The following is a 26111-nucleotide window of genomic DNA, read 5'->3' as shown; positions in this document are numbered from 1 at the left end:
TACAACTCCTCTGGGCTATGCCAGTTTATCCCTGCACCCTGCCCCCATCCCATGGCAACCACTAAGTTTTCTACTGTCTCCAAAATTTTGCCTTTTCCAGAATGTCATAAGTATATGGCCTTCTCAGCTTGGCTTTTTTCACTTAATAATGTGCATATAATGTTCTTCCATGTCTTTTTATGGCATGATACCTCATTGCTTCTTAGTGCTGATTAATATTCCATTGTTTGGACATACCATCATTTGTTTATCCTTTAACCCACTGAAGAATATCTTGGTTACTTCCAACATCAGCGTGTAGGTTTTAGCATGAACATAAGTTATCAATTACTTTGGATAAATAACAAGGTGCGTGATTGCTGGATTGTATGGTTGGAGTATGTTTAGTTTTACAAGAAGCTGCACTGTCCTCCAAAGTGGCTATCCCAGTATGGATTCTGACATGTGCACTGAAGTTTTTGTCCTTGTGTCTGTAGTATTAGTATTTACAAGCCCTCTTATCATCTGCTACCATACTTTGTTTTTCCCCCATATCTATTATTTGTCTTTGGTTTTCAGCAGTTTGAATATAATATGTCTAGGTGATGGAGTTTTTGTTTGTTGTTGTTTATTTAAAAACTGCTTCATGTTCTCTGAGTTTCCTGGATGTGTGATTTGGTGTCTCTCAATCTTGGAAAATTCTTAGCCCTTATTGCATTACTTAATATATTTCTTCTCCTCCTTTCTTTCTCTTCCTTTTAGTATTTTACTAATATATATTTACATATATATTATATATAATTATATATATGTATGTGTATATATGTATATTTATATGTACTATTTTTTTTAGGTAGGCTCCATGCCCAGCATGGAGCCCAAGCTGGGGCTTAAACTCACAACTCAGGTCCACACCTGAGCTGATATCAATAGTCAGATGTTTGGGAAGCCTGGGTGGCTCAGTGATTGAGTGTCTGCGTTCAGCTCAGGGTATGATCCCGGGGTCCTAGGATCAAGTCTTGCATTGAGCTTCCTGTAGGGAGCCTGCTTCTCCCTCTGCTTGTGTCTCTGCCTCTGTGTGTGTGTGTGTGTGTGTGTGTGTGTGTGTGTCATGAATAAATAAACAACATCTTAAAAAAAAGAATCTGAGCAGCCCCGGTGGCTCAGTGGTTTAGGGCCGCCTTCAGTCCAGGGTGTGATCCTGGGTCTCCAGGACCGAGTCCCACATCAGGCTTCCTGCATGGAGCCTGCTTCTCCCTATGCCTGTGTCTCTGCCTCTCATTCTCTCTCTGTCTCTCATGAATAAATAAATAAAATCTTTAAAAGAATCAAATGCTTGACAGACTGAGCCACCCAAGCACCCTGTTAATTATGTATATACTAAACCTTTTGTAATTGCTCTACAGTTCTTGGAGTTATGATCTCTCTTTTCCCCCCTTTCTTTTCATTTGTTTTGGAAGTTTCTATTGACCTATCTTCATTATTTCCTTGATTGTGTCAATCTACTGATAAACTCATGAAGATAGTCTTCATTTCTGTTATAATATTTCCTCTTTTTAAAAAAATATTCACCTATTTATTTTAGAGAGAGAGCACATGTATAAGTGGGGGAAGACACAGAGGGAAAGAATCTTCAAGCAGGCTCCCTGCTGAGTGCAGAGCCCAATGCGGGACTTGATCCCACAACCCATGAAATCATGACCTGAGCTGAAACAAAGAGTTGGATCCTCAATCAGCTGAGCCACCCTGGCATCCCTATAACATTTCCTTTTAATATTTTTCTTAGTGTTTTGAGCTTTCTGCTTATATAACTCAACTGTTCTGCATTTTATTAATTAGAATCCTTAAATATTAATCATAGTTAATTTAAATTTCTTATCTGTTTACTCCAACATCTGTGGCATCTATGAGTATCGTTCTCTTGATGGCTTTGTCTCTCCAAACTGTTTTTGTTGCTTTTGGCCTGCCTTCTACTTTTTTTGAAAGCCAGACAATTTGTACTAGTTAGTAAATACCAGTATATAGGCCTTTAATGTGAGAATTTATGTTAATCTGGTGAGAAATTCGGCTGTGTTACATTTGCTGGAGTTGTAGTTTCAAGGCTAAAAATCCATCCAGTGTCCTTGTTGAGTGATTTAGGCTTGCCAGGTGCACCTCTTTAGACAGAGTCCACATCTTGCAACTCTCTCAACTCTAATCCACTGTTCTTACACTGGAGCCCTGTTGGTTTATGGTGAGGTATTCAGGAAGTGGAGCTTTCTCTAATTTTACAGTTGCATCTCAGCATCTTTAAGTAAGCATGGGTTTCTGGCTATGACTTTCACAAGTGTTTCTCCAGTGGTATAAGGTGTTTTGTTTCTTTACCCCTACTCACCTCTCTGGCTACAGTATCCCTGTTATCCTTGAATTCCTAGTTCCTGTTGACTGTGCCTCACACATTTAGGTGAGATAGTAAGGCCAGAGGGCCTGAAGTGCCAGGAATGGCCTTTTCCATATGAGATAAGGTTCTGGTAAAGACTTTTCCTCTCTAGAATAGGACTTTTTTATATAGGAGATGCTCCAGATGTATTTTATAATGAGAAATCTTCTCCTGCCATAGAAAAGAAGAGATCCTTCTTGGATCTTCACTTTGAGAACCTTATAAGATTCTTGCATGTTAAGCTGATGAAAATGTTAGGGGGCCTCTGAGGTTGTTTCCCCGATTCTTGGATGGGTCTAAAAAAAGTCATCGACTTTCAGTTAGTCCAAGCTTTTCTCATTGTAAGGACAGTTGTGATGATTTGCAAGCTCTTTTCAGCCTGGAGCTAAGTCCAGAAGTGTCTTCATATGCTATTTCAGTTATAGCTAATGGTTAAGAGTCAGGAATTTTCAAAGAAAGATGTCCTTGAAAATGAAACAAAAGATTGCATAAACAAATGTTGGACAATCCCTACATCAGTGAAAATTTATTGAGCAATTACTGTGTATGAGATACTGTTTAGACTGCTGTATTTATGTAGTAATTAGTTAATTTACATAACCCCTTAAAAGCCCCAATGTGATACATACCATTGTTGTTTTCACTTTTCAGATGAGGACATTGAGGCCCAAGGTGTTCAAGTAAATTGCTCAGGTCCCAAGAGTCAATATTCTAAAGCAATCTGCAGATCTCATTCTCTCAACCACTGTACCTTGCCTCTCTCCAACCATTATGTCTAGATAATATACTAACACATAACAATGCAAATATTAATAAGGAAAGTAAAATTTCCTCTGATTTTTAAGAGGCAGGAAATTACTCCTGTCATGGGAAATCAGGGAAGAGTTGGCATTTTCAGTTTATTAAAGTTTGGATTTAACAGACACTTACAGTGACAGGAGTTTTGAGAGGAAGGAAAATGGTGGACAGACCCAGAGATTCATTAACAGTGTATACTGAAAAAGAGAAAGAGAGAAGCATAGAACAGAATGTCAGCCTGGGAGATCTCAACTGTTCTCTGACAACAACAAGAATTAAGAAATGACAGGATCATTTGCGTGTTTGAAAAAGATCAATGTATAACAGAACACAGGGATATATGGAGAAATAAGGAACACAGACAAACAGACCGGTTAGATAGTTTTAGAGAATCATGTAGCGAGAGTAGAAAGGGGAAGAAATGGCCAGAGGGGTCAAAGACTAGTGAATTGAGGATGTGCAGTTAGGGCAGACAAAGGAAATCAAATATGACTCTAGTGTTTGAAGTTTCTGTGATTAGAGGATGATGAAATAGATTGCTAAGAAAATAATATATATATAATATATAAAATATATTAATATTTTAATTAATATAAAATTATATATATATATTAACATTTAAAATGAAATTGGAGCCCTTAGGGGAGAACTCCTCAAATACTCCTCTAGCTTTCTGGGTAGATATAATTAGGTGGGCTGGAATCTGAAATGAAAAGTGATCTTCTTAATAGCCAGAAACCAAAGAAAAATGATGTCTGCTGTAACTCTCACTCAGGAGAGGTATTATGTCATTTTTTAATAAGATACACACTCAAGTTTTAAATCTGAAGGGAGTTTATTTAACTCAAATATGGGGGACCCTAGAAATGGTAAAGGGTGGTGTCCTCACCAGGACATCACCAACACTGTTGAGATCAAACACTTCTTTGCAATATTCCAGCATTAGGAACATGCTGAACAGACATTGTCTGTTCTTTCTGCCCTTGCAACAACCGCCCTCCCCCCTCCCCACGAAGAGTATTTCTTTATTGTTTGGCTGGAATAACTGAACCTTGCCTGATTCATGAGCTTTGTGTAAAGTTTTCCACAGTTCCAGTTCACAGCTTGTCAGGTTATTACCAAAGAAAATGGAGGGATGTTTATAACTTGTCCTTTAGGGGAAAGATGCATTTCAGAGGAACAATTGAGCTGCAATCTTTCTCTGAGAAACATGTTTCTTGGGCTCCCCATTGAGTTGCAGACCGTGTTTATCCTTTTGCTCATATCTGACTGCATCCCTTACTGCCCTATCTTGTTTCTTTAGTGACAATTAAAAAAAGAAAAAAAAAACAACGCTTCTTATCAGTACTTATTTTTGTCACCTCAATAGCCAAAAGGTTATTGTGTTGGGTTGTGATTTTCCCCTGTGTACACACAATAAACTTTATTTGGAGAAATTACCACACTTGTCACACCTTCCTTCCTTCTTAATCACTCACTTTCCCAGCCATCCTTTTAGCCTTCAGGACTTCTCTCCATGTACATCAGAGACATTTAAAAGCTTCAACCATGAAGATGTTTTACAGATAATCTAATCCAAGACTTTCACTCCATTCATGAAGAGCCAGGGCCCATATAGGTTACCTTTGCTTCTCACAGGCACACAGCTGGTCCTGGTAGATCCATAATAGGAAACCACATCTCCTGATTTCTTGTCCAGTGATATTTTTATTATTCAATTTGGGAAGGAATTTTTAGAAGAAAAAAATCCAACATTAATTGAACCTACAATAGTCTTTTTTGAAAATAGATAAACTATCAATGTATTAAAATAGAAATATTGAATATAGATTAATATGAAGATAAGCAAGGGATGACTGAAGGGCTTGTGACCTAGTTGCAGGTAGCACAGATAAAAGAGATTACCAATTGTTTGCCGAGTGAATAATAGAAATACCATTGTTCCATATGTTTGGAGAATCAGGACAAAGCTGGATCAGAAATGGGGACAAACTGACATAACAGGGATGTGGAAAGAGGACAGCCCAGCAAGGCAGGTCTGGAAGCCCTGGTGGGAGAGGAAAGGCACCCCAGATCTGGTAGATAAACAATTTTGGCTTGTCACAGAAGATGTGGGCTGTGCAGCTTTTGGAGATCACAAGGTTCCCACAAGATACCATTTGCCCTCTGGACATTACTTTGCAGCTAAAATACACAGGTCTAGACAGACCAGGTATTCTTCCTTGTGAATGTTTTTTTCTTTCTTGTCACCTTACGTTCTTTTAAGATTGCATGGCACATAGGGACTCTGCCAAACTACTCAGCCATTTAATCTCTATCTCACTGTCACTCTTCCCCTTGTAAATCAGGGCACATAGTGAGAGAAAGAGGACCAAGGAAGAGTGCATTCAGCCCTCTACACTTCAAAGGGTGGGAGAGTGTGTAGGGAGAAGATTTGTCAGTTTCTCTTTTTCGTTTCCTGAAACTAGAAAAAATGACCCAGAAAATCCCACAAGACTTAAATCCAAGGTGAACTGAACAAGTCAATAGCCTTCAAATTAAGACTAAAAAATATTGGAGTATAGAATTCTAGGAATGAAAAATGAGAGATGGTGAGCCCATTTTGGGTCAAGGACCATGAGGTTATTTCTCATTGGCCTGTAAGGAGGTGCTCACATCACTCCATGCTGCTGAGGGGGAAGGAGACTGCAGAAGCAGCTTGCTCAAGGTGACAGGCCACATATCAGTGTCAGGGTGGGGTTCAGCACTTAATCCCCATAGTTGAGCTTGAGAGTCGATGCTGAGCGATGTTCTCATTCTCTTCCACATGCCCCACACTTGACAAAGAAGCAAGGGGTGATATGGTGGAAGTCATAGGGCACAATAATGGGCCTGGGGATAATGACAGTTAAGTCACAGGATTGTGGGATAAAATAAATGAAACTACCTCTGTGACATGCCCAAAACAGGCCCTAGCGTGTGCTCATTTGGTAAAAAGTAGATGCCTCATTTTCTCTGTATTACTTGTATAATTTAATTTTGATATTGTTGACAAAGAAGCATTGAAAGGATACTCTGATAGTTGGGTGTCCATCATGTATTTCAAGTGTAACACCTACAAACCACTCCAAACATATCCCTTTCTGTTGTTTTCTCTGCTCTTTAGAGGAAAACTCTGTCTTGCAGATTGCAGAGTTGTCCTGGACATTTCTCTCCTCTTCACATGCAGTCACTGCATTCTTGAGGGCCTGTGTCTACTCTCAGTGGATCTATAGCTTCCACCTGGCCAAGTGGCAGTTTTTCCAAGTGGGGGCTGGTAGATGCCTCTTGCCACCACCTGGGCATTTATACTTCTTCATCTCCTAAATTAGAGCGGCTGTACTGGTCAATTGCTTTCTACCTCACTCAGAATAAAGACCAAGTCCTTACCAAGTTCCCAAGGCTTCTCCACATCCCACACAGACACATTGCTGCTTCTCCAGGGACTCAACCACACTGGACACTTGTGTTCTGCACATGCCAGGCATGCATGCCTGTGAACCCTGTATCAACTTTTCTCTCAGACAGAAGACTTTTCTCATGTACCTACACATAATTTTCTTGCACTTTCCCAGGTCTTGGTGTAAAGTTCATCATATTCAAGAAGGCTTCTGAGATTCCTCTGTGTATTACAGTTCCACACCCCAACCTTGGGTTCTGCGTTATTTTCTTTGAGACATCCTGCATGTTCTTTTTCCTGTGTTCACTGCCTCTGCCACCCAGTGATGAGCACCAGGAACACAGCAGTTTTCTCTGTTCTCTCTGGCAGTTCTAGCCTCTGAGGGCAGAGTCTGACACTGAAAGGGCTTACAGTGCTTTTGCAAGAAGGGAGGAAGAAAGAGTTGATGAGGTGGCTGGCTAATTCCAAAGTCAGATCACTTTGGCTCAAATCCAAGCTTGCACTGATAGGCTGGATGACCTTGGGTAATTACTGTATCTTCCTAAGCCTTAGTTTCACAGTCTGAAAATTAAGGTAATAATTGGAGGATGAGGTTAGATAACCCTTGTTGAATGGCAAGCCTCACTCTTGGTGACAAGAAAACTGACAGCTGGTGCAGATTATCATTTGTGCATTTATTCACCATGGGGAACAAAGTCTCTGCCCACCTTCTTCTCAGAAAATCAAGATGGAATTCAGTGCAGTGCCATCATCACCATAACCTCGAATCTTTTCTAATTAACAAAAGTATATCTTTCTCCATTATTTTGACTACAATGAATGACTATGTTAGGGTGACTGGGTAGCTCAGTCAGTTAAGCATCTGCCTTTGACTAAAGTCATGATCCCAGAATCCTGGAACTGAGTACCACATTAGCAGAGAGCCTGCTTCTCCCTCTCCCTCACCCCCTGCTTTTGTGCTTTCTCTCTTTTTCTCTGTCAAATAAATAAATAAGATCTCTGAAAAAAATGAATGAGTATGTCTCATACCATACCTCATTTGAGATGGAAGCACAATGACACCTTCCACCCCAAACAGGAGCTCTCTAAGAATGGGTGGTGCTGCCTGCGTGTGGATGGCAGCCTCGAAGGCTCAGCATTTGTCAGTTGTCTGAGGAAGGGTAAGAGCATTTAGTTGCATAGGGAAGCATCAAAAGGAGATTTTAAGAAATGCTAATATACCTTCTCAAATTTTGTGGCTTACAGTAGCTGTATGCCCCAACCAGAGAAGCTACTGTAAGAATTTAATGTTTATTAAGGTTTATTCAGGGTGACTATTTCATATGTGTCTAAAGCATGATTCAATTTCTACAATCTTAATATCTACCATAATTTTATGGAAGATCCTCATTAACTAGATAAATGCTCCCAGTAGTCAGTGGCTACACCTACTATATTCAGCACCATATGTCTTGCACACAGCCTAGATGATGCACAACCCACATTATTTTTTTTGAATGGACTTTTGCTGTTCAGTAGTGTTCATACCCAGGACTTGTACATCATGTGAATTCTTGTTTCAATCAAAACACTTTTAAGAAGGAAAGTGCACTGTCAATAATTCTGAGATGATAATAGGACCAAATTGTGTTGTGCCAGCAAAGCCCAGAGTGTTGAGGGTTTCACTTCAACAGGAAAAGGTTTGTCTCCACTAGCTTTCATCATGAGCTCTGTCATGTTTGTCTCCTACTCTCTCTGTGTCTCAAAATCTGCCATTAAATGGAAGCTTCTTAGTGATCTTCAGTCTTTAACCTGGTGGGGAGTCTGTCTCCTGTGTGTAAACAAACAGGTCATGAGAACAGAGAGAAAGAGTGTACACCTGTACAAATCAACAATAAAAAGATAAATAAGCTAATTAAATATAAGAAAAAAATTTAAATAGGATTTTCTCCAAAGAAGATATTGGCCATTTGGCCAATCAGCTTATGAAAAGATGCTCAATAACCTAAGTCACGAAGGAAATGCAAATCAAAACCACAGTAAGTGGCTACCTCAACCCACTAGGATGGCTATAACAAAAAGACATCATAACAAGTCTTTGCAATGATATGGAGAAATTAGAGCCCTTGCATATTGCTGGTGGAAATTAGAACCCTTGCACATTGCTTTGGAAAACAAATTGGCAGTTCCTCAAACCATTAAACATAAAGTTACCATATGATTTATCATTTCCATTCCTAGTTAGCCAGGAGAAATGAAAATATACATTCACACTTATATAAAAGTTGCTCATGGAATGTTCATTTGCTGAAGGATCCTAATTCTTAGACTTTATCTTAAGAAAATAAAGGATCATTGTTATGGAAAAATGTGTCCATCTCAGCATTTTTCAAATCAGTCAAGAGTTTAATCAATCCAAATATTAAATAATCTGAGAAAGATTAAATAGATCCCAGTATGTACTTACAAGAACAGGCTGAACACTTTGAACATGGTGCTAAGGATTTATATTCTTGACATGGTAAGAATTTTCTACTATAATGTTGACTGATAAATACAATTAAATCACAGCAGGAATCCTATAACCCTGGTTCTGAAATTACATTTTCATAGAACCACCTCTCTGAATGACAGTGCAGTTTTCGGTGTTTCCCGAATCCTGATCATTTCACTGAACCAAGGATGGCTGGATTCTGAATAGTACTGGCAAAATTTTTCTCGTTTGGTTGGTTTCAAACAATGGATTTATTTGATCTATACAGATAAAGGTAAAAGCAAGTATCGTATGATGTCAAAGAATATACATGGATATAGGGGTGTTCATCATAAAAGCCTTGCAGCATTTTTGTGCATTTGAAATTTTTGTAACATTATAAATTATCTTCAAGAGTGGAGCATTTTTCAGGTTTGCTTTTGTTTTTGCTTTTACTTGGATCCCACAGGGAAGTACTCCAATGCAGAAATTACCCTTGCAGTAAAAAGGTGCTTCATTGTGATTAACCCCCATGCCCATGCTCTCATTCTATCTTCCCTAATACTGAGCAGAAACTAGCCCCTTATGTTCATTTGTCCCATTCTTCCTCTGAAATCATTCCTAGTGAGTAACTTGAATCTCTTAAGATACATTGGGTCTTGGTGAAATTTACATTAACAGCCTTGAAGTTGAAATGTGTGAATTGACTCAGCATAAGATACAAAACCTCCAGTCCAGGTACCCACTAATACAGCAAAAATGCTCTCAGTATTATATAAAATTCTTAAAAATTATCTAACATCCCCAAAACTTTTATTGATGTGAATATTTACTATATTTTAGATTAAGACTGAGTCATTTTAATATATGCATTTAATTGATTTGAAAATAACAAAAGCCTGCATAAATAATGTACTTCTATAAAAACAACTATATAATCCAAAATAAAAGAATTTACCAAGAATTTAGTGATATTATTTATATATTTACAAATCTCTGTAATATCTGGCTTAATGAAAGCCTGAATATTTTCATATTTGCTTCTGCGTTCAATGTTTTGTGAATATAATTTTAAGGAAAATCCAGCCTGAGACCTATTTGTAGTTAAAAAATGGATGAGTATTTTATTTTATTTTATTTTATTTTATTTTATTTTTTTAATTTTTATTTATTTATGGTAGTCACAGAGAGAGAGAGAGAGAGGCAGAGACACAGGCAGAGGGAGAAGCAGGCTCCATGCACCGGGAGCCCGACGTGGGATTCGATCCCGGGTCTCCAGGATCGTGCCCTGGGCCAAAGGCAGGCGCTAAACCGCTGCGCCACCCAGGGATCCCCGGATGAGTATTTTATTAGACCTTTCAGGTAATCATGGATATTCTTCTATGATATCACATAGACTTCAATAAAGAGCAACTTCTTAGGGACACCTGGGTGGCTCAGCAGTTTAGTGCCTGCCTTTGGCCCAGGGCATGACCCTGGAGTCCCAGGATCAAGTCCCGTATGGGGCTCCCTGCATGGAGCCGCTTCTCCCTCTGCCTATGTCTCTGCCTCTCTCTCTCTCTCATGAATAAATAAATAAAATCTTTTTTTAAAAAAGAGTAATTTCTTAGTTGCAATGTGAAACCTGATACTGTATAATGAACTGTTCATACCGTGACATTGTAATCCATTGGTATCTTGTTATTTGAATATACCTTTTACCAATGCATGATTTTGCAACATTATGCACTGGTACTTTGAAAAATATTCATTCATGCAGATCATCCAAATGTTGACACAATACCACAAATATCACACTCGTTCATTTTCTCACCAATCTCATTAGAACAGTATTTGAGTATTGGGAAGCTATCAAACTCATGATGGTGAATGCGAGTTTTCCAAATTTTAATGTGTGTTTGAGATCTCAAATTTTACTACTGACAACAAAAACTTCCAATTGTTTTCCTAGAAATAACAGACTCCCTTCTTTCATTTTCAAGAAACTATCTACCAAACACTCAAGTCTGAAAGTAACCATAATCTGCCTGCTTGTTGTTCTTACAAATAACATTCTATTTCATTAGAGAAGCTGTGCCCTTTAGAACTTTGGGTGTAAGTTTTGCTTTAGGTGAGTATTATAGATTCATTTTAAATCCTTTCTGAGAACTGCTGTATTGGAGATAGTATCCTTCTTAGCTTTATGAAATTTTATTCTATGCAAATAATACTGTGTAGAGACAGGGAAAGAAGTCTAGAGAGAATGATTGGTGGTTGGTAGCAAAGCAATCAATAAATCCAGAGATGGGATAAGAAGTGACACACCTCCAGTGTATCTCCCCAGTGAGAAGCTGTGCCCTGATCTAACAGATCTGCCTGAAGCCCCCTTTATTCTGTTATCCCTGCAGGGTTCCACTGAGATCCAAAAGAAAAACTCAGAGCACAGGACATGTGATAAATGAGACACTGGATGAACATTTAAAGAATGCAAAGATAAAGTATTAAATAAAAAATAATTTATTCCCTATTCAAATACATATATCAAGAGCCTACTATGGGTGAAATGTTGTACAGTCAAGAAGTAAGGATTTTTTGCTTTTATTGTTCTCTCGAAGCACACAGAAACATAGGCGGCTCTGGTTGCTGTGTGAGCTGTAAACTAGTTGGTTTGCACATCTTGAAGCTCCGTGAAAGACCAGCCTCAGCTCCAGTAGTGCAGAGTGCAACTTTTGGGGGCACCTGGTCAGAAGGTCTGAATCCTACCTGGGGCTGTAGTTTGGGAGGGCAGACAGGTTGTTCCATCAAGAGCTGCAGTGACACCCTCTGGTGGCTGAGAGGCACGTCAGGCTTCTTTTATGGACACTGAAGTTTGAAGGGAAAGCAGTGGAGAAACACACTGAGGTGGTCTCCTTGGTCTTCCTCCCCTCCTCCAGGATGTCCCAAAAACCTCTTGGCCCCACCAGTTCCGCTTTAGGGTAGTACCCTAAACGTAATGAGCTGGACCATTTGCTCAATGGGAAGAATAGCTCAATGCTATTGTCTCTTTGGTGCTTTTGGTAACAGCCAGAAGCTGTTTAAAATGTTAGGCAGTTATAATAAAATACATTGTTTTTTATCGTTTTATCTCCTTTTCAGCCCTTTTTTTGCAATATGTTCAATCTTAATCAGATTTTAATATTTTCCACAGTGACCTATAATTAAAACTTAATAAGAGGAGATATTTTCATTTAGTTATTTCATTGTTTACATTTTAAAAGATGTATTTATTTATTTGAGAAAGGGAAACAGAGAGAGTGTAAGCTGGGGAAGGGGCAGTGGAAGAGCAGGAGGGAGAGAACCTCAAGCAGACTCTCCACTGAGTGCAGAGTATTGGTATGGGGTTGGTATGAGGCTCAATCCCACAACCTTGAGATCATGACCTGAGCCGATATCAAGAGTTGGACGCTTAACCAACTGAGCCACCCAGGTGCCCCAATTATTTTGTTTTTGCAAGTAAAACAAATACAAAACAAAAAATAGGATAAGCAATGCAATTCTTTATGGGCCAAGATATTATAAACTCCAGTTTGAAGCTGAGGAAACAAACGTTTTTGATCTATCCCCATGGATAAAAGTATGAAATATAAAATGAAAGAGAAAGTATCCTTATGGCCGGTTGCATTCTGTATAAACACTTCTATCTAATTTTTTGTGACCTTTTCTATGAAGTCACTATGGGCAAATGACATGTTGAAATTTCTGAGTGTTTAATAGATAATTTGTTATTCCCAGGCATGTTTATCTTAAACTTCCATCCAGATTTTTCCTTTCTTTACACATATTTGAAGCAGAGGCTTTTGTAAGCCAGGGAAGTCAAAGTCATGCCAAGGTTATCTTAACATCTTTATAAAACCTTCAAGTTCTCTGATTTAGGTCTGATATAAATATTTTTATATGTGTCTTCCTTCTCTTCCTCCTCCTCCTCCTTTGTAAGCTTGTCAACTTTATTCTTCAATTTACCATGCAGTTTTTGGTATGGACCACACATTGGCCTCTGTACTAGGACCTAGGGACAGGGGAACCTGCTTCCCTGCCTGCAGGAGTCAGGACCCAGAGCATTTCCAGACTATGATGCAGTGTCAAAAGTGCTATGCAAGGAGAGCAAATATTTAAGGGCTCACCAGACACTTTTAACTTAAACAGAGGAGGCAATATCCAGTATGACAGCGGAAGCAGCTGTGGCAGGACAAGCACAATTCTCCAGTGAGTTGGAGGGTAGAGGAATGGAAGACTTAGATCCAAACCCTGTTGTCTTTCCTCAGGCAGGCTCACTGGGAGCGCTGACCTCCCTGGAGAGTGCAATTCAAAGAAGGAACAGAGGAGGGCTTGAGAAATGTTGTCTAATGGACTATGATCTTGGCTCATGTCAGAAAGCCCAAGTGGAAAAAAACTATCATTCTCTTGTCCCGATGTTTACCTGCTCTGGAACCAGAGCCCTTAAGTCAGTTGGAAGATATTTTACCTGGAAAACATTTTCCTCAGAACATGTGCTTGTTTCAGTGAGAATGTACCAAGAGATTTTATTAATATTAAACATCAATGGTATGTACTTCCTAATAGACAAGCCATCACAGTCGAGGCATGTGACCTGGATAAGGACTTCCCAGTCTGCCTACTGGTGTGTCCAGTGATTGGATATGCTTCTCCTCCATGCTTACTGTTCTCCTGCAGTTACTGTGTAAGCCCTGCAAGCCCCTTTCTGCCAAACCAGACTCCCTTGCTGCAGAGATGACCCTTGAGAAATTAAAAAGTTGCCACTGTGATGCTACACTCCCATCTGCTTCTAGGATGAGGAGCCCAGGTTTCTTTGGCTCCCAGAGGAATGTGTGGGATGCTCCCTTATCTGTGTGAAATGGCGCCCTTGATGCTTCCAGATGGTGCTGTGTGGCCATGAGTCAGACAACTGTGGAGTTGAGCTCATTCATTCAGGACTGAGGTCCACCTCTTCTTAGCAGTGTGAACTTGGGCAATTCATTCTGGGACTGACTTGAGGTCTTTGTCTCCCTAACTGGGAAAGAGAGATCATCAATAGCTTATCTCAACAGTATCATGCAAGAGAGAAATCATCACTTATTTAAATGCCTAAGCATTGTACCTGACAATGAGTAAGCCCTCAGTACCTGTGGTCCATTATGACTGCAGCCTCTACCAAGCTGAATGGGGGGTGGGCACAAGAGATCATTCTTCTCATTGACTAGGGCCCAGGGATCTGAAGGAGCATGTTCATGTGGCATGTTTAGCTGGTAGGTTCAACAAAACACCTGGACTTGTGGTGTGATCTAGTATGGAACTTGAGGTACTTCTGGAGGTAATGATGGAGGGAATAGCATTATTTTCCTGAGTAAACTTCCATAAAACTGAATTGAAGCTGATTTCATCCTCATGAACATCCCTGACAAAAGACAAGAGAATTCTCCTCTTACTGGAGAGCCCCAGGGGAATTCCTCCGAGATTGGACCCAAGCAGACCAACCTTTAAAGAGGGTGAGTGGTCAACAGACTATGAAGATAAGAGGGCTTATGTGTTCTTATATAAATGTAACTCACTTTCTGTTACACTCCTGAATCTGGCCTTCAATTAGAGAGAGGCTAACAGAAGTGTACCTCAATCTGCTGAGTGCCTGACCATTGGTTTTGGCTCAGGTCATGATCTCAGGATCCTGAGACTGAGCCCTGAGTCAAGTCCTGTGTCACGCTCTGTACTCAGAAGAGATTCTCCTTGAGATTCTCTCTCTGTCTCTCTCAATGTCTCCCTCCCTCTCTCTCTCTAAAATAAATAAATAAATCTATGAAAAAAGGAGGAGTATGGGCCAATTAAGTCAAATTACAAGATTTTTCATACAGTCTTTAATTTCAACAATTCTGAAATGATTATTATCCCATATCTTTAAATATTAGGACTCATTTAATTGGTTGATGTTCACTAGCCCACTTGAGGATAATTCAATAATTTCCATTTTATTGACTTCGAGAAAAGTTTGTTACAAAATTAATATACACATGTATATTTTACAGACACACACTCAATGCCATTTTTCTTTCTCCAGATTCATTGTATTTAATTATGATGACCACAAATGTTAATTATGCAAAATGATTCTCTATTTTCTCCTATGTACTTAGCGTTAGACTGGCTCAAGCTATTGAATATCTTTAAAGAACTCAAACTGGCTTGATTAAATGTACATACAGAATATTAAAAGCACACATGGAAAAGTGGCAAAATGATACCTTCCATCATATTTATGTTTTGTTCTTTATCAAGTGGTTTCATTTCAGTGAAATAAATTAGGTTTAAATGTAAAATCTAGATTAGGGAGGAGGCGCAAGATGGCGGAAGAGTAGGGTCCCCAAGTCACCTGTCCCCACCAAATTACCTAGATAACCTTCAAATCACCCTGAAAATCTACGAATTTGGCCTGAGATTTAAAGAGAGAACAGGGATCCCTGGGTGGCACAGTGGTTTGGCGCCTGCCTTTGGCACAGGGCGGGATCCTGGAGACCCGGGATCGAATCCCACCACGGGCTCCCGGTGCATGGAGCCTGCTTCTCCCTCTGCCTGTGTCTCTGCCTCTCTCTCTCTCTCTCTGTGTGACTATCATAAATAAATAAAAATTTAAAAAAAAATTCTAAAAAAAAAATAAAGAGAGAACAGCTGGAATGCTACAGTGAGAAGAGTTGGTGCTTCTATCAAGGTAGGAAGACGGGGAAAAAGAAATAAAGAAACAAAAGACATCCAAGGGGGAGGGGCCCCACGAAGAGCCAGGATAAGGCTGGGGCGAGTGTCCCCAGGACAGGAGAGCCCCGGCCCGGAGAAGCAGGAGCTGCACCAATCTTCCCAGACGGAAGGGCGCTCACAGGGAGTTAGAGCAGGACCGCAGGAGGGCCGGGATGCCCTCAGGCTCCCTGGGACACTAACAGACACCTGCACCCCGGGAGAGCAGGCCAAGTTCCCTAAAGGGCTGCAGCGCCCACAGCTGGACCCGGGAGCAGCTTGGAGGGGCTCAGGCAGCGGCTCCACAGAGGGGGCTGAGTGGCCAGGAGCGTGAATCCAACAGTGCAGGCCCTGGAGCACAGAGCGCCGGGACACAGCCCAGGATCCGGGCTCCCCCCGGGACAGGCAGAGGCCGGGAGGGCCCAGGACACAGCAAGGACGCTGTGAGCTGAGCAGAACAGCGGCCCCGCCCGGGAGCATCCAGGCCCTGCAGACCGAGAGCTCTGTAGTTACTGCGGGGGCTGACTCCAGGGCTCCAGAGCTGGCCACCGCCACTGGGGTTGTTCCTCCTGGGGCCTCATGGGGTAAAAAACCCCCACTGAGCCCTGCACCAGGGAGGGGGCTGAGCAGCTCCCCCAAGTGCTAACACCTGAAATCACAACAGGCCCCTCCCCCAGAAGACGAGCTAGACGGACAGGGGAAAAACAAATTATTGATAAAGCAGCACTTGAAAGTTCCAGGGGAAGTCAAGGGACTTACAGTATACAGAATCAGAGGATACTCACCGTGTTTTTTTCTTTTTTCTTTTTGATTTCTGTTTGCTTCCCCCCACCCCTTTTTTTCCATTCTTTCTTTTTCTTTCTCTTTTTCTTCTCTCTTTTTTTCTTTTTTTCTTCCTTATTCTTTCTCTTTTTTTTCCTTCTTTCTCTTCTGTCTTTTTCCACTTTTCCCAATACAACTTGTTTTTGGCCACTCTGCCCTGAGCAAAATGACTAGAAGGAAAACCTCACATCAAAAATAAAAATCAGAAACAGTCCTCTCTCCCACAGAGTTACAAAATTAGGATTAGAATTCAATGTCAGAAAGCCAAATCAGAAGCACTTTTATAAAGCTACTGGTGGCTCTAGAAAAAAGCAGAAAGGACTCAACAGACTTCATGACTGCAGAATTTAGATATAATCAGGCTGAAATTAAAAATCAATTGAATGAGATGCAATCCAAACTAGAAGTCCTAACGACAAGGGTTAATGAGGTGGAAGAATGAGTGAGTGACATAGAAGACAAGTTGATGGCAAAGAGGGAAACCGAGGAAAAAAGAGAAAAACAATTAAAAGACCATGAGGATAGATTAAGGGAAATAAATGATAGTCTGAGGAAGAAAAGCCTACGTTTAATTGGAGTTCCTGAGGGTGCCAAAAGGGCCAGAGGGCCAGAATATGTATTTGAACAAATCATAGCTGAAAACTTTCCTAATCTGGGAAGGGAAACAGGCATTCAGATCCAGGAAATAGAGAGATGCCCCCTAAAATCAATAAAAACCGTTCAACAACTTGACATTTAATAGTTAAGCTTGCGAATTCCAAAGATAAAGAGAAGATCCTTAAAGCAGCAAGAGACAAGAAATCCCTGACTTTTATGGGGAGGAGTATTAGGGTAACAGCAGACCTCTCCACAGAGACCTGGCAGGCCAGAAAGGGCTGGCAGGATATATTCAGGGTCCTAAATGAGAAGAACATGCAACCAAGAATACTTTATCCAGCAAGGGTCTCATTCAGAATGGAAGGAGAGATAAAGAGCTTCCAAGACAGGCAGGAACTGAAAGAATATGTGACCCCCAAACCAGCTCTGCAAGAAATTTTAAGGGGGACTCTTAAAATTCCCCTTTAAGAAGAATTCAGTGGAAGAATCCACAAAAACAAGGACTAAATAGATATCATGATGACACTAAACTCATATCTTTCAATAGTAACTCTGAAAATGAACGAGGTTAATGACCCCATCTAAAGGTGCAGGGTTTCAGACTGGATTAAAAAAGCAGGACCCATCTATTTGCTGTCTACAAGAGACTCATTTTAGGCAGAAGGACACCTACAGCCTGAAAATAAAAGGTTGGAGAACCATTTACCATTCAAATGGTCCTCAAAAGAAAGCAGGGGTAGCCATTCTTATATCAGATAAACTAAAATTTACCCCGAAGACTGTAGTGAGAGATGAAGAGGGACACTATCTCATACTTCAAGGATCTATCCAACAAGAGGACTTAACAATCCTCAATATATACGCCCCGAATGTGGGAGCTGCCAAGTATATCAATCAATTAATAACCAAAATTAAGTCATACTTAGGTAATAATACACTTACGCTAGGTGACTTCAATCTAGCACTTTCTTCACTCGATAGGTCATCTAAACAGAACATCTCCAAAGAAACGAGAGCTTTAAATGATACACTGGACCAGATGGATTTCACAGATATTTACAGAACTTTACATCCAAACACAACTGAATAGACATTCTTCTCAAGTGCACATGGAACTTTCTCCAGAATAGACCACATACTGTGTCACAAACCAGGTCTGAACCAATACCAAAAGATTAGGATCGTCCCCTGCATATTCTCAGACCATAATGCCTTGAAATTAGAACTAAATCACAGGAAGTTTGGAAGGACTTCAAACACGTGGAGGTTAAGGACCATCTTGCTAAAAGATGAAAGAGTCAACTAGGAAATTAAGGAAGAATTAAAAAGATTCATGGAAACTAATGAGAATGAAGATACAACCGTTAAAAATCTTTGGGTACAGCAAAAGCAGTCCTGAGGGAGAAAGACATCGCAATAAAAGCATCCATCCAAAAACTGGAAAGAACTCAAATACAAAAGGTAACATTACACCTAAAGGAGCTAGAGAAAAAACAGCAAATAGATCCTACACCCAGCTTAAGAAGAGAGTTAATAAGCATTCGAGCAGAACTCAATGAAATCGAGACCAGAAGAACTGTGAAACAGATCAACAAAACCAGAAGTTGGTTCTTTGAAAGAATTAATAAGATAGATAAACCATTAGCCAGCCTTATTAAAAAGAAGAGAGAGAAGACTCAAATTAATAAAATCATGAATGAGAAAGGAGAGATCACTACCAACACCAAGGAAATACAAACGGTTTTAAAAACATATTATGAACAGCTATATGCCAATGAACTACGCAATCTGGAAGACATGGACACATTTCTGGAAAACCACAAGCTACCAAACTGGAACTCGAAGAAATAGAAATCCTGAACAGGCCAATAACCAGGGAGAAAATTGAAGTAGTCATCAAAAACCTCCCAAGACAGAAAAAAAAAGGGCCACATGGCTTCCCAGGGGAATTCTATCAAACGTTTAAAGAAGAAACCATACCTATTCTACTAAAGCTGTTTGGAAACATAGAAGGGATGGAGTACTTCCAAATTTGTTCTATGAGGCCAGCATCACCTTAATTCCAAAACCAGACAAAGACCCCACCAAAAAGGAGAATTACAGACCAATATCCCTGATGAACATGGATGCAAAAATTCTCAACAAGATACTAGCCAGTTGGATCCAACAGTACATTAAGAAAATTGTTCACCATGACCAAGTAGGATTTATTCCCGGGACACAAGGCTGGTTCAACACTCGTAAAACAATCAATGCGATTGATCATATCTGCAAGAGAAAAACCAAGAACATATGATCCTCTCATTAGATGCTGAGAAAGCATTTGACAAAATACAGCATACATTCCTGATCAAAAATCTTCAGAGTGTAGGGATAGAAGGAACATTCCTCAACATCTTAAAAGCCATCTACAAAAAACCCACAGGAAATATAATTCCCAATGGGGAAACACTGGGACCCTTTCCCCTAAGATCAGGAACAAGACAGGGATGTCCACTCTCACCACTGCTATTCAACATAGTACTGGAAGTCCTAGCCTCAGCAATCAGACAACAAAAAGACATTAAAAGCATTCAAATTGGCATGAGGAGGTCAAACTCTCCCTCTTCACCGATGACATGATACTCTACATAGAAAACCCAAAAGCCTCCACCCCAAGATTGCTAGAACTCATACAGCAATTTGGCAGCGTGGCAGGATACAAAATCAATGCCCATAAATCAATGGAATTTCTATACACTAGCAATGAGACTGAAGAAAGAGAAATTAAGGAGTCATTCCCATTTACAATTGCACCCAAAAGCATGAGATACCTAAGAATAAATCTAACTAAAGAGGTAAAGGATCTATCCCCTAAAAACTATAGAACACTTCTGAAAGAAATTGAGGAAGACACAAAGAGATGGAAAAATATTCCATGCTCATGGATTGGCAGAATTAATATTGTGAAAATGTCAATGTTACCCAGGGCAATTGACACATTTAATGCAATCCCTATCAAAATACCATGGACTTTCTTCAGAGAGTTAGAACAAATTATTTTAAGATTTGGGTGAATCAGAAAAGACCCTGAATAGCCAGAGGAATTTTACAAAAAAAAACCGTATCTGGGGACAACACAATGCCAGATTTCAGGTTGCACTACAAAGCTGTGGTCATCAAGACAGTGTGGTACTGGCACAAAAACAGACACATAGATCAATGGAACAGAATAGAGAATCCAGAAGTGGACCCTCAACTTTCTGGTCAACTAATATTCGATAAAGGAGGAAAGACTATCCACTGGAAGAAAGACAGTCTCTTCAATAAATGGTGTTGGGAAAATTGAACATCCACATGCAGAAGAATGAAACTCGACTACTCTCTTGCACCATACACAAAGATAGACTCAAAATGGATGAAAGATCTAAATGTGAGACAAAATTCCATCAAAATCCTAGAGGAGAACACAGGCAACACCCTTTTTGAACTCGGCCACAGTAACTTCTTGCAAGATACATGCATGAAGGCAAAAGAAACAAAAGCAAAAATGAACTATTGGGACTTCATCAAGATAAGAAGCTTTTGCACAGCAAAGGATACAGTCAACAAAACTAAAAGACAACCTACAGAATGGGAGAAGATATTTACAAATGACTTATCAGATAAAGGGCTAGTTTCCAAGATCTATAAAGAACTTCTTAAACTCAACCACAAAGGAACAAACAATCCAATCATGAAATGGGCAAAAAACATGAGCAGAAATCTCACAGAGGAAGACATAGACATGGCCAACAAGCACATGAGAAAATGCTCCGTATCACTTGCCATCAGGGAAATACAAATCCAAACCACAATGAGATACCACCTCACCCCGGTGAGAATGGGGAAAATTAACAAGGCAGGAAACCACAAATGGTGGAGAGGATGCAGAGAAAAGGGAACCCTCTTACACTGTTGGTGGGAATGTGAACTGGTGTAGCCACTCTGGAAAACTGTGTGGAGGTTCCTCAAAGAGTTAAAAAGAGACCTGCCCTACGAACCAGCAATTGCACTGCTGGGGATTTACCCCAAAGATGCAGATGCAATGAAACGCTGGGACACCTGTACCCAGATGTTTCTAGCAGCAATGTCCACAATAGCCAAACTGTGGAAGGAGCCTTGGTGTCCATCGAAAGATGAATGGATAAAGGAGATGTGGTTTATGTATACAATGGAATATTACTCAGCCATTAGAAATGACAAATACCCCTCATTTGCTTCAATGTGAATGGAACTGGAGGGTATTATGCCGAGTGAAATGAGTCAATTGGAGAAGGACACACATTATATGGTCTCATTCATTTGGGGAGTGTAAATAATAGTGAAAGGGAATAGAAGGGAAGGGAGAAGAAATGGGTAGGAAATATCAGAAAGGGAGATAGACCATGAAGACTCCTAACTCTGGAAAGCGTACTAGGGGTGGTGGAAGGGGAGGAGGGCGAGGGTGGGGGTGAATGGTTGATGGGCACTGAGGGGGCACTTGACAGAATGAGCACTGGGTGTTATTCTATATGTGGCAAATTGAACACCAATAAAAAAATACATTTATTTTAAAAAGATAAAATAAAATCTAGATTTGTAGATCCCACCAAGAGGGAATTTTTGCACATGGAAAGTGCCCCAGCAGTGTTCATTTGTGAGGTTCAGACATGGAATTAAAGACAGTGCAGTAGTTTGAGTCAGTGTGTGAAGATGGTCTTTGGAAGAATTCAAGAATCCAAATAAACAATATATATATATATATATATATATATATATATATATATATATATATAGTGACCTTATAATTCTACAAAAATAGAAGTTTTCAAAGGACTGGTTAAGAAAGTAGTAAGAACTGATTAGTGCCTATTTCACCATTACCTTTTATGGTTTTTACTTTTCAGGGTACATTAAGAGTCCTTTGATATAGCATTTATATTCAGTATATTAAAACATTAAAAATAGACACAAGTGAAAATATCTCCCATTTTTGTGATTTTGCTATGTAACAGGAAATGGAAGTTTCACTGAAAGGACATTGCTCTGTATACCTTGACATTCAGTTGGATGGCATTTACTTAATGCCAACATTATGCTCTGCTCTAAGTTATACGCATTGTTTCCAACCAGTTGGGGCTTACCAATCCATCTCACATGTTAGAGCCAGATATCAGTATTTCAAATGAACATCTTTCCACACAGTGGTACAACTGAAGTTGTTTAAATTGCCAAAAATAACACCTTGTTCTTTGATATTTTAAGAGACTAGAAAGTACATAGAATAAAACTAGTAATCATATTAATAAACAAGAGCTTATGAAAATAATGATATTGTACATTGCTACAAATTTTAGAGATATTTACAGTAAATCCAGTTTTAAGAGCTTATAAACTGGTATATATTTCATTAAAAATTTTTGTCCTCCTCAGTTTTTTTGTAATCTTTCTGGCCACCACCAAAGGCTATCTCTGTTTGAGGGAAGAAGACACTACATTTCCATTTTAAAAATTATTTTATTTATTTATTTATTCATAAGACACACAGAGAGGCAGAGACATAGTGCGAGAGAGAAGCAGACTCCCTGCAGGGACCCTGACTCGGGGCTCAATCCCAATACCCCAGGATGATGACCTGAGCCAAAGGCAGACACTCAACCACTGAGCCACCCAAGCATCCTACATCTCCAATTTTAAGGCTCTCTCACAGACATTGTCCAGGCACATTTCCATCTAGCAAAAAAGAATCTTTTCCTTCTTGAAAGATGCAATTAGCAGGAGTTCCCTGAATTTGTCATGATATAACTTTGATATGATTTCTATATAATAAAGAGTTAAAAATGTGGAGGAAAGCTTGTCCCATTCACCAGTAAGTCCTACCAACAGGATTCCAGGACCAGCTGGGCACAAGACCTCACTCAAATCTTAAACCTAGAGGACAAAGAAAATGAATTCCCAGTGTTTGCCACTCTAGAGCTGTGACAGCCCTTCAGAAAGGTCCAAAGTTGAGGCAATCAGGCCAAATCTCTGTATCTCCATATCAGTGGCAGGTCATTAGCTATAGGTGTTCCAAGGAGGTGCCATAATCTTGGGCATGGCAGTACCCTGTAACGTGGGAGATTGTCATGAAAAGATGTAGCTCTTAGGTGACTTTCTCAGCAGCTGAAGGTCAGGCACATCTACCTGAAGAAAGGATCTGGAATGGAGCAGCAGGTAATTTTCTATGGAAGCTGAGTGAAAGGATGTGAAAGATATGGGAGGAATCACTCATTTGACACTTATTAAGCACCGATCACACACCCATGAAGGGCCTTGACACGGGGGAAACAGGTAAGTATGGCTAACCCGGAACTTGACCTCATGATCATAGCATCCTAGGGAAGAGAGGCAGACCATCAGCAATCAAGCAGGTACATAAGAAAATTGATTTACAAAAATTAAGATATAAGAAGCATACAAATGTTAAGTAAATTATTAGAGTAGGAGTGTATGAGGCTTGGTGAGACTTCTTTGAAATGGTAACAAATGAGCTGACCTGAAAGTATAAAAGAAGTTCCTCTGTAAATACCTGGAGATGAGCATTCAGAGAGAGCAAATTGTCAGGTCATTGAATCCAAGCCCTTTGGCACAGTGGTTGAGTAACTTTGAGAAAACTACTTCTATCCAAGGCAAAACAAAACAAAACACACACCAACCAAATTAAACTGATGAATTTAGATTCTTACTAAGTGTTAGTAGGCCTTTGAGTGCTACCATATAGTTTGGGTTTTTATTTTTGGTTTTGGTTTTGTTTTTTCAGATTGGTCTATGGGAGAAAGATGACTACTATTAAGTGTTGCTCATCCTCTGCTCCTAGAGCTTGTGCCCATTTGTCTACATAGGCTAATCCAGAAAGTAAATGTGGGATTATAGGGAGGGTCATGCTTCCTTATGGATGCTGGTGATGAAGCAGATGGTCGTCCAGATGAGCCAGCCAGGACAGACAAAGGTGGCCTAAGATGGCCAGCATTGTTATTCACATTGTTATTCACAGAGGCTCCACACTGGGAGAGCCTCCTTTTGGATGGTTTAGGAAATCTTTAAGAAGGACTGAAAACATGGGGCACATAGGTGGCTCAGGTCATGATCCTAAGGTCCTGGGATCAAGCCTCACATTGGGTTCCCTGCACAGTGGGGAGCCTGCTTCTCCCACTTCCTCTGCCATTCTCCTTGCTTGTGTGTTTGCTCTCTCTCACTCTCTCTCTGTCAAATAATTTTTAAAAAATCTTTTAAAAAACACTTTGGATGCCTATGAGGTTGGTACTTTGAAGAAGCTATAGAATAAGAGCGGAGAAACCCAAAGTAGAAAAGAAGTATGTTATTTGGGGCGGGGGGCATGGCATCTAGGTGACTCACTTGATTAAGCATCCAATTCTTGGTTTCTGCTCTGGTCATGATCTCAGGGTTATGAGCTAGAACCCCAAGCGGGGCTCTGCACTCAGCATGGAGTCTCCTTGAGATTGTTTCCTCCTTTATTACTCTCACTGGTCATACACATACACTCTCTCTCTTTCTAAAATGAATAAATAAAATCTTTTTTAAAAAGAGAGGTAGGTCATTAGACCTACTCTAGGGACACTGGGACTCAAAAGCAGGCTAGGCTGGCAAACTTGAGGTCTGTCACACTATCAATGCTATAACAGGATGGGCCATGTTTTCTTTGTGGACTTTGTTCATGGTTGAGAGTAATGGAGAAAGATTGGAAACTTGGACTAGTGCTAGTGAGCACTTTTCTAGCCAATGAGAGCTTCTGCACTAATGCTATGAGAGCAGAATTAAGTGGTGAGTGAGAAAAGAGGGAGATGGTAAGGGACTCAAAATGACATGTCAAGAAATGGGAGAGAGGAGGAGGGCTCCAGAGGCAAGATGCATAATTAGAAGTTTAGTGAGATATATTTTCATTATTCACTCACCTTCCAGGACTTAGTCTTAATTCTTAGCAGGTATAAAGACTTGAGTCACTTCTGGTAAAGGTTCTGAACCAGTGGTCATGCATTCATTAGGGTACAACTGCCTCCTCTATGCCAGGCACTGCTGTAGCAGCCATGGATACAAACATGGAGAAGGCACATGCCTGCCTCTCACTGCTGGAGTGCTTCCTCTCATTCCTGGGCTATAGTGAACAGATACAAAGTAGGGCCTGAGTCTTTCAAAGTCAAACACATTGTCAGTATGAACCAACCTTTCTGTCCAACTTAACTCTAAAATTGACCAGTGAGCAATTGCACTTTCCATTTCCCCAATTTCCCACTTTATGGGCATTTCTTCCTCCCTTCTCTGCCATTTATGCACTTACCCAGCTCTCAGCTCTTAGCTCTCAACTCAGTCACAATATGAGTGTGAATTCTTCTAAGCAGATCAGCTTTTAAGACCTAGACTTAAATGGAAATTGAACTGAAATTTCATACATGAGCAAAGGCATACAAGAATGGAAAGGACAAGCAAGTCTGCTATGGTGTTTGAACATCTCACTGGAAGGATTACCACATGGTTTATTGTGATACACAGCCTAGTTTCTGGAGCCCTTCCATTTGGACACAGGAGTGTGGGATATGATGGGTACAGATCTTCTAAAGAGAAGGAACTAATGTTTGTACCAAAACAGGAGAAAGATAGTGACAGACACTAACCTCTAGTCAAGCATGGGATATTATGCTGTGGATACATAATTGTACATGAAAATCATGTTCACAGTGACCTTAGTAAACATTTTAAGAACCAGATTTTTGCCATTATAATAGGTTTTTATTACAAAACAAATCTTTCTGGTTTTATATATTTCAAGAGAAAACTAAATAGATAATTGCTTCCAATTAAAGTGATCTGTTTTTGTGTTTAGAATTTATTTTGCATGG

The 26111-nt window shown here is 40.0% G+C and overlaps 1 protein-coding gene across 3 annotated transcripts in view; it reads left to right on the top strand.

Moving 5' to 3' along the window:
• Positions 1 to 26111, top strand: part of GABRG3 (gamma-aminobutyric acid type A receptor subunit gamma3) — a 712386-nt gene that overhangs the window by 382523 nt on the left and 303752 nt on the right. The gene's annotated exons all lie outside the window — the stretch shown is intronic.

The sequence above is a fragment of the Canis lupus genome, chromosome 3 (assembly GCF_003254725.2).
Source record: "Canis lupus dingo isolate Sandy chromosome 3, ASM325472v2, whole genome shotgun sequence".
Lineage (NCBI taxonomy): Eukaryota > Metazoa > Chordata > Mammalia > Carnivora > Canidae > Canis > Canis lupus.
This window is presented reverse-complemented; position numbering and strand designations above follow the sequence as displayed.